At 38.4% G+C, this 10194-nt stretch overlaps 1 protein-coding gene across 2 annotated transcripts in view; it reads right to left on the reverse strand.

Annotated features, from left to right (window-relative positions):
* flt4 (fms related receptor tyrosine kinase 4) overlaps positions 1–10194 on the reverse strand; it is a gene marked incomplete in the record, with an annotated part of 87559 nt that overhangs the window by 76392 nt on the left and 973 nt on the right.

The raw sequence follows: 10194 nt of genomic DNA on the forward strand, positions 1-10194 counted from the left end.
TTTATAAGGTGTGCAAATCTATGGGCTTAAATCTAATCTAAATGTCTCTTGTAGTTACTTGTATTTTATATTTAATCTTAACATAATTACAATCTAGTGAGCAGGACAACTGCTGGTGGGCCAAATCAAATGGCTCGGGGGGGGGCAATTTTGGCCCGCGGGCCCCACTTTGGGCATCTCTGTTATAAAGTAAATGAAAAAATAGCTTTAGTCAATTTAGTTGAGTGGAACCTGTTGACATAAATTATTTAAGTAAATCTAATGTGTGAGTGTGTAATTTCCTGTGTGTGTTTCTTAGTAAAATATCTTAGGAAGCACTGGATGAATTTTAATGGAGCTCTCTGAAAGTGATCATTGGACGTTCATCTTGAGTCATTCTGATTCAACCTTAGAAAACACAAAAGCAGCTACGTCTCAGTCAGTTTTAAAGATATTTAGCTAACTTTAGTGGCAGAAGTTCACCTCCATCACATATTCTGAATGCTAACAGAATGAGTGAGATCTGTGTTTGAAACTTTGACATGAAAGGTGGCGAGAATTATCCATTTCATTACAAAAAACTCAATTTAACTGCTGAACATTTCTGTTTCATCAGGAGACAAATGTGCCAAGTTTGAAGTCATCAAGTAAATTGTGGAAAAGTACTAATTGCCTTTTTCTTCCCACCTTACATCCAGCAGCAGTAACACAAATTGCGCTCGATAAGAGCACTTACAGGGACGATCGTGCGCAGTTTTCTCCTCTCGTGAAAAGATATAATACACTTGGAGAGCCATGGTTCAAAGTGCCGATAAGACAGCATCACTAAAACACTGTCTTGGTGCTGACTGCAATATGAAACTCTGGCATGATTGAAAAGACAGACAGAGAGCAGTGTAGTCGGAGTGGGGAGAAAATTAATACTGCATGGTAATTATTTAAAGTGTGGGAGCGCGTTTAAAGAATGCTAAGAACACAAAGTGAAACAGAGACCTGCTCGAGTATATTTCATTTGTTCTCAGGGGACTCTGCTAATGAAAGAACCGTTCTGAATGGGCTCGAAATTATCTGTTGCTCAAATTCACCAAAAAGCCACAATAACAGGGAAATAAGAGTCGTGTTGATTCTGAAAGAACTGGGAAGTTTCGTGCCACAATAATAGTCAGTAATGGCACTTTTTAAATTAAAAGCTAATTCCACAAATGAGTGCATGAGTGCACATCACCCAAACAACAAGCAGCACTTGGGAGCATGTGATGCTCATGACTCTCAGCTACAACATCAAATTTTAGCACAAAAATCTGTAAAATTTGGCCGTGGCAACCATCTTGATGGAGTTGGCTCCAAAATCAAAGTACATCCAATAGTTGTTTCCTCGTGTGTTGTGGATCACTTTCAGCTACTACCACACCAAATTTTAGGTCAGTACCTGTAAAACTGGCAGAGTTATGGCTATATTAGTCTTTAAAGTTCAGCTGGCTGTGGTGGCCATCTTGAATAGGGTTAGCTCCAAAGGCTAGTCGGTTGTTRAACATAGTATGTTCGGTGAATATTGCCTGAAAGTTTTGTTAAATTCCTCCAGTGGCTCATGAGATATTTTACTAACAGACAAACACACACACAGGATAAATGAAAGGTGGTAGCATCAAATACATGTCGCGCACAGATGCAAGATAAGTAAAGTTTTAGACTCCTTTCAATTCCTACAATGACTCATCGYCTTTCTTATGGCAACATTTTGTGCACAATATGCTCCTTTGACTGCCTGTCTAAACAATTAATCTGTTAGGTGGGGTACTGAGATGTGATTTCCAGCAGGGTTAGGCAAAACAGGTCCCACAAACCTTTTCTGGGAAAGCCGAGTGTTGTTTTATTCCTGTTTGCCAGGTCTGGATCTCTACGTGAACTGAGTATTTTGGAGCATTGTGCAGGGCTGAATTCTTACCACATTGTTGTTCTACATGGTTCTTGCTGGAGTCCAGCACCCCCACCCCCACCCCCACTGAACGGAGACAGATTGGTCTGATCAGGTACAAGAAAGCAGCTTGATTTGAAGTTAAGTTTTTCATAAACTGCATGAACTGCTTAATGCCTACTGCATATTATAGACTTGAGTATTTTTTGCTTTTTTTTTTTGAGATAACTGAGCTGGTTCGACCTGGGTTGTATTGCCTCACAACAAAATAAACATTTGCTAATTGGATCTCAAAACTAAGAAATTGAAAATTATCATCCCTAGAGCAAAGGAAGGTCAGTTCCAACAAATAACACTTAGTTTTTAATTATTACCTCCGCCAAGGGCAAGGTAATGTTTTCGGTAGCGTATGTCTGTCTGTCGTTCTGTCTGTGGACAACATTACTCAAAGAYTTGTGKACGGATTGTCATGACATTTTTACCAGATGTGGGTACTGGTCCAAGGAACACACCTTTAAATTTTGGTGATGTTCCAGATCACGATGCGGATACAGGAATTTTGTTTTCTTTTAACACTCTGAGATCGGCAAAGCTGTGATGCTTTCATAGGGCTTCTGTAAAAAAACGGTGAGCTGGATTGGACAGCACAGACTTCAAACTTTATAAAAGTAATGTTAAAACCAGATTTAATGATGGATAATTTTTGCCATAATATGCACATTTACAGAACGTTTTGTGACCAGGAAGTGCGTGACTGCACCATGAAACCTGTTTTTCCCATTTCCTCAAACACACCACATTTCYRAAACAACCAATSAAAACAGTTTSTSKCTACTAGGCTTGTAAACAGAGAGCTGCCGGGCCTCAAAGTTTGGAGACGGGGGGAGCCAGGAAGCACTTTATAAAGAGAGTCAAACCATTACAAACTCATACAAGGGGATAAAACAGACGTTTTACATGGTGGAACATGACTGATGAAAACTTAGGAGCTTAATCCAACACCAGTTTGACGATGAATAACGTCGGGTGACGAGTCTGACTTTTTTCACATTGGACTCCACCGAGAAGAAATCCCGTGCATACTGCCTGCTTAAATGTTCGCTGTGTCAGAACTTATTCGGCAAATGTGTTTCCATCTCTGCTTTTGCACATTAACTCTTACAGGATGGAGGAAATTGGTCTGGCGGAGGTTTGCACTCTCAGAGTGCTTCTTGTTTAAAATGTGTTGGAGCTGACTCTCAGCTACAACTACTCAGAGTTTTAGCCTAATATCTGTCAAATTAACTGAGTTATAGTCATTTTGTTCTGTATTTTCTAAGGCTGGTTAGCCGTGGCAGCCGTTTTTAAATAAAGTTCATTATAAACCAGTTGTAGATGTTCGCCTAGTGATTACTTTGAGAATTTCATTTAAAAAAATAATTAAAAATTGATCCAGAAGTTACTGTCTGTTCCATGGTAAAACTGAAATCTGTCTTGAACATGGCACATAAAATATATCATTAAAAAGAAGTCAACAATAAAACTAAAACATTTTTAAAAATGCATTCATGCACAACAACAAGTAAAGGCTGTGCAGTCTATTTTGTGTTATTTAAAATAGTTACTGCAGAAGGAATAAATTATTTTTTAAGTGTTTTTCCATGCCTGAGAGGTTCTGTATTGTCTGTCTGATGGCAATAACACAATGGTAGTTGGTGKAGTGGGTGAGACAGGTCCCTAATGAGGCTGGCTTTCCTCATCACTGAGCTCCTGTACAGTTCAGTCAGAGGGAGTTGAGCTGCTCCACTCATCTTACTGGCCTGTTTTATTGTGCGGGAGAGTTTTGTTTTGGTAAATGATGGTAAGAAAATTGAACCAGGATGAAATGATGTCAATAAGATTTAACGAGCGATCTGTAAACGGGGGTTAAAACATCTGCGCTGATGTTAAAGCTCTCAGTTTCTTGAGCAGGCGGAGATGCTGCTGGGCCTTTTTGTAGACAGCCTGCGTGGTGAGATAAGGACAGATGTGAGTCAATCTCTGTCCCAAGATATATAAAACTCTGTACCTGCTCTACCTGCTGATGAGTTTCTTCCTTTAGACCCGAAACACAAGCATTAACATATTTTCTTGACTTAAGGCTAAAATAAGAATAAAAACTAATGTTTGTTGGTTGGGTAGAAGTTTGAGTTCAGGTACCTCTGTGCAAAACTATTCATCTGATCAAATATAAGAAGTACCAATCTTGACTCTTTCCTGACAAATCATTAATCGTCCACTTAATAACTTTATCTTCCATATTCATAGTGGTCTTCTTCTAAAGGTAATGTATGTTGATGTAAACCACACACATCCCTTCTACAGTCAATAAAACCAACATCCAGCAGCTATGTCAGGGAATCAGAAAACAGCTGCTTCTAATGAGCTTATTTTAATCTGCATTTGACTCAATTCTTAGCCTGTTTTGTCCCTAATAGGTGACACAAATATTGATGATAGAGATTTCAATTTCTTGCCATATAACTAAATAATAGACATGACAACTGTGGCATCAGAAACTGGACTGTGAACACCAAGGTTTAAATTCAGCATCATTTTGAAGCCAKAAATGACTACATTTGAATAAAAAGCTACAAAGTGACACTTTAAAACTTAAATATCCCATGGAGGCTGAAATGTCTCCGATTGTTTAATTATTTACAACATGGACCATCACCAACCTAATTTGCTGAATCTAGTTTATTATGGAGAATACAAATAGATGAAGGCTTAGCTACCTCCTAATAAGACTTTGTCAAGCACATAGCAGGTGTCATGATTCATTTCAATATGATAACCGTTTTTTGGCTCATTTTTTCCCACATCATTGGKCTCCTGGGATTTTGAGAGCATGCCCTTATAAGACACTAGCCTGAATAACTGCACACAAAGCTTTGAGAGTTTCTAGTTTGACTTTGTCTTCTCTTGGGAGCATGGTATGTTTACCATAAAAATAATGAGATTCAAYTGATTTAGTAGTTCATGAGAGGGGTTAGTGCCTGCGGAACAAGATTTTGTTGGCGTCGGACATGTTTTTGATGTCAAGTTCAAGTATTTTATTTTTCATTCCAATAATATTCAAATGATTGGAACAGGATAAGTTTCTCCAGAAGAATAAGAAAACTTTGTCCTTTTAACTGAAAACATAGCTGGTATAGATGCTCAGGATGGAGGGGGAATAAACACATACTGCCCACTTCTAATAGCCTTTTTTGGGCCGACTGTGTGGTCTTGAGACTACAAGAGAGATACTCAGAGATTTAGATTTACTCTCTCCACTAAAAGGCCACTAAGGTCCAGTTGGGAGCATTTGGTCTTTTTTTTTTCCTGGTCACGAGTTGACTCTTCAGTTATATTGATATTAAAGGACAGATTGCTAACTTTGCTCTGTGTGTTGTTTCACGCTTGTTGTAAGTCACTCTCACTGTCACTGCATTGCCAGCAAAATTAATAAACTTTTGGGCTGAATTAAGCAGTTTAATCCAGTGCCAGCAGTGAAAATAGTAAAGGACTGAGCACATATCCCTGAGGAATTCCTGTGCTTAGTTTGAAGGAACATAAGATCTTTTTCTGGACACAAAGCACCTGATCTACCAAGATCCCAAAAAATGAGCATTAAATTGCATGTGCAAAAGGTTGCACATTCTACAAGTGGGTGTGATGATCTATTAAGATTGGGTGCACACATGATAACAGGTCACCAGAAAAAAAGTRGTGCAAAGCGTCCAATTGAAACAATGATCATCATTGAGATTATGGGAGAGCAATGTAGCGGTAAAAGAAAATTAAAGTTCAAAACCGTGGAGTTGGTGGTTTTGGTGAAGGACGCAAATGATCCAAATGTAAGAAATGCAGTTCACAGAACTTTCTCTCTCTTTGTCTGTCATTGTACCTAAACCTCCTTCTCACCACAATGACCACAGCCAGTTTTCACCAAATTAGTTAAATATAGATGAAAAACAGCAAATACAATTTCAGGTTTGATAAATCACATTGCAGTGCTAATAACTACATTTACATATCCTCCTCCCGGTATTTTGCACATTCTGATAATCATCATATAGTCTGCATATTCATGAAGGCAAACACACTGAATGGATTGCATCTGATAGTTTACTCATTTGACAAATTGGAATCCTTGATGCATATGATTAATAAATCGACTTTGCACATGTTTTTATACATGCAAATTTTTAGTAGATATGGCTGTTACTGCCCTGTTTGTTGTTTTCATGATAGGAAGTCTGCAATCCAGCTCCAAAGACATGTTTTCAGTTTAGTCCGAAGATGAGTGAAGTGACTGCAAAAGCAAAGATGATGTACAAAATCCAGGCAGAGCTCTTATTTGTTTTTGGGTATTTTTTATCTTTTTTTTTTCCTGTGGAATAAAATGTTTTGCAGAACATGGGTGATTRTGGCTCATGATATGCACAATCTGATGGGTTCAGGGAACGTAGGGAAACTGTTTGGACCTGGTAAAATGTCAATGGTAGAAAACCGAGGACCWCTCTATTTTTTATAAACATATGTGGCAGTTACTTAGTTTTATGACAATGACACCAAGTGGAATTTGCCACAAGAGTAAATATGATGAACAGAAATGCCATGTTTCACAAGTTGATGAATTTGGGATTTATTAAAAATCAAGTTTAACCAAACAGCTTTGTTTATCTTTAGGACAATTTTAACAAAGGTGTAAAGTAAGTACAAATACTTTGTTACTGTACTTAAGTAGAATTTTTGGGTATCTGTACTTTACTTGAGTAATTATTTTTCATCCTACTTTTTACTTCTACTTCTTACATTTTTACATAATTATCTGTACTTTCTACTCCTTACATTTTTAAAAAAGGCAAGAAGAAGAAAGTCGTTACTTTTATTTCATGTTTGCTTGTTTTTATTCCATCTTGTTATTGTAAAAAATAATTCTAACCATATAAACTGTGCCTCCTAGATAGAGTGAATTTAATTGTGGTTGAATGAGAAGTATAAATATATAAAATTCTAATACCGTATTAGTTTGTACACAAACAAATCATGTCACACTCCAGCAGGACATAATCATTAAATAAAAGGACTGTACTTAAGAAGTATTTCATGAATTATATTGTTGTATTTGGCCGCAGCCCTCAGATAGATTTTCATTTTGGACAAAAGGTTTGTGCACCCTTGATATATGTATGTAAACTGAAACAGCTRGACTAGTGCATCCTAAATTTATAATTCAAACATTGTTTGAATACAACAGTCATTTCTGCATTTTTTTGGGGAGGTCACCTCCTAATAAATGTTATTACGGAAAATCTAACTGCTCATTTTAAATCAATACTTTTACTTTTAATACTTAAGTACAAAAATATCAGGTACTTTAAGACTTTTACTTAAGTAATATTCCTAAAGGAGACTAACTTTTACCAAAGTAATTTTTTGGTAAGATACTCATAGTTTTACTCAAGTATCACTTTGCGGTACTTTATACAACACTGAATTTTAGTAAGAAAAAGCTTGTCTGAATTTGGGCTCTTCTTACAGGTCTATTCCATTGTAAAAAAAAAAAAAGTCCAACTTAAATTTTACTGTTGTCACACAAAAAAAAAGTTTTTGCTTAATTTCTCTGAAGCAATCAGCCCTGATCCACATTTTTCAAGACGTTTTCTCTGTTATGAATCTGTTGCTTCTCATCCTCTTCATATGGGCTTTTCAGACATCTGATACCAAAACCACCCACCATAAAGTACCCCCTTTTATTTTTTTTAAAATTTGCTTTAATAAAATATCAGAAGACAAATCCAGTGTCTACCAGGAATAAATAAATATGAATAAAATTCCATTTTGATCCAGGGGATAGACCAGCCGACTGGCATTACCATTCCCAAAGCTCTGCATTTAGCATGGTGTTAACATTTAACAGGGATCAAAAATATGAAAAATAAAAATAAAAACACTGCAGATGGTTTTCATTATCTTACATCAACTTAGACAGATATTTGGCTTTCCCTGCAGATTCCTGCTGCTGGAAGGGCTTATCTCTCAGCTGTAGTCAACGTTTGGGAGGGGTCTGTGTTTTAGCATGATGAGAAACTGACCAAATGCCCGGGGGCCCACACTACATGATGTCAGTAATGAGTGAGGCATCGGATCCCCCGTTTATTTAGAAACCTCCCCACAGGGAGCAACCGCACATTCCTCACCCATCTGAGCTGCTCTGTCCGGCGGATCGAACCAAAAAATATTCAGACACCATGAGCCCACGCTTTCAGAGTCCTGAGGTGGGATATCAGCACTGAAAGCTGCTGTTGGTTAAAACAGCTCAACTTCTAATGATTTGAATATTTCTGAAAGAATCTGATTTCTGGGACAATCTGATCATGTGGAGGTATGCCTACAGAAAATACTCTTCTGAAAAATACAAATATTGACACTCTGCACCYAAGTGTAAGCCAAAGATCCTTTGGCTTCTCTGATCAGCTTAATCATCAAGCTCAAAGCAGCCAAGTTGCTCCAGGATATATTTTACTTAAATCATAATTAATTTCTGCGGCGGTGTGAGGAAAGTTTAGAAACCCACATAATTCAAACCAGAGTCGGAGCGTGGCAGGGAGATGGTGGCTCGGAGGTGAACCTCAAAGTCACGGATGCAGCAGCTGGGTAAATTTTATCCCTTCCCCACCTAAAAACACAAGAATGGCAGGTCTCTAAATCTGACCTGCAAATCTTAATAACAAATCTGATCACTGAGAGTCTCATTTTAACATTTGTACTGTGACGAGAGGATTTTTTTAGTTTTAGAAAGTTAATGTGACTTAGAGCGTAAAACCAACCTTAGAATTGATTAATTTAAAAGTAAATAAAGCCAGCTTTCTTTGCCCATCCCAGTGCATCCATCCCTGTTGGCTCTCAGGCTATGTGATGGGGTGACTCTCAGTTAATAGCTAAGATTACTTTAAGATTTTTGCTAGAATCCATCCACTGGTCCATGAGATATTTGACTAACAGACAAACAAGCAAGCAGAAGAGACAGTCGTTTACACAAACGTCCATCTATCTTGGCAGTGGGGGATTAAAAAACCTCCAGAAAATGAAACTTGACAATCCCTGGGAGACTTGAGGAAACAGACAAAATGTCAAGAATATTTATTTGCGAGGTGATTACAACAAGCAGCTGAGTCAGAGCACGGTCTTTTCCCCAAACCCTCTGGTGTGTCACTTAATCCTGCAGCTTCTTCCTCCGAGGCGAGGCTTGAAAAATGCGAGTGTAAAGAGCTCTGCCTAGAGGAAAATTAAAACAGAGACGTACGAGCCTCTGTTTTTATGTTGTCATCATCATTAACTGGTGGAGGCAGCGGCTGCTAATGGGCCTGGAACCAGAAGCTTCAGGACCAATCACAAAGCTGAGGATTATTTTTTACATTTTATGAGTTTCACCTTTTGTTTTTGGCAAAAGATATGGTTAGACAAAACCACCACACATCAGTCAGTCATTCCTGCTGGAACTGAGGGCTTGTGATTTAATTACATCACAGTGAGGGAAAATTTGGACATCATGCATGACATTTATGCATTCAAAGGCATGACCTAGCCTTCTTCTACCCAGGTCCTGGTTGTGTTTGCTTTGAGCAAAGTGCAGCCACAATGTGGGCGGGACCATCATATTGAAAGCACTCAAATCTTAATATGATGACATTGTATTTGCAACAAGACGATGGACCACACTGAGCTTGCTACTCCTCTTTGCTCTCATTGCAACTGAAGACCGGCTGAAACGAGACGTCAAGTTTTGCCCCGGCCGCCCAGCCTGAATACAACTCCAGGCCTCTAGGTTCCAGAAGTCAGACTGGAAGTGGGCCATAACACCAAATGCAAGGCTTTACCATGCGAAAACACCACAAGTGTGTGCATGCATCTGTTTGTTAGCAAAATATCTCATGAACCACTGGATGAGTTTGAATGAAACTTTCGGAAAACAATCCATGGATATCCATGTACAACTCTTGGACATTTGGGCCAACCCAGTTCAACATGGTCGACAACAGCTGATCAAAACTATAAATTAAAAAGCTGCAAGTCGTTTTACATATGGTGAGTCAGTATTTGGTGTGGTAGCTGAGAATCACTCTGAATGTGACATCTCTCAACAGTGCATGAGGCTGTGCACAGTGGGTCAAAGTTCAAACTTTTGGCATGAAAAGTGACGGGCGATACGCATATGAGTCAAAACTAATCAGAATCAGACATATGGTTTTATAGCGCGCGCGCACACACACACACACACACACACACAC

The sequence above is a fragment of the Austrofundulus limnaeus genome, unplaced genomic scaffold (genome assembly GCF_001266775.1).
Source record: "Austrofundulus limnaeus strain Quisiro unplaced genomic scaffold, Austrofundulus_limnaeus-1.0 Scaffold34, whole genome shotgun sequence".
Taxonomy (NCBI): domain Eukaryota; kingdom Metazoa; phylum Chordata; class Actinopteri; order Cyprinodontiformes; family Rivulidae; genus Austrofundulus; species Austrofundulus limnaeus.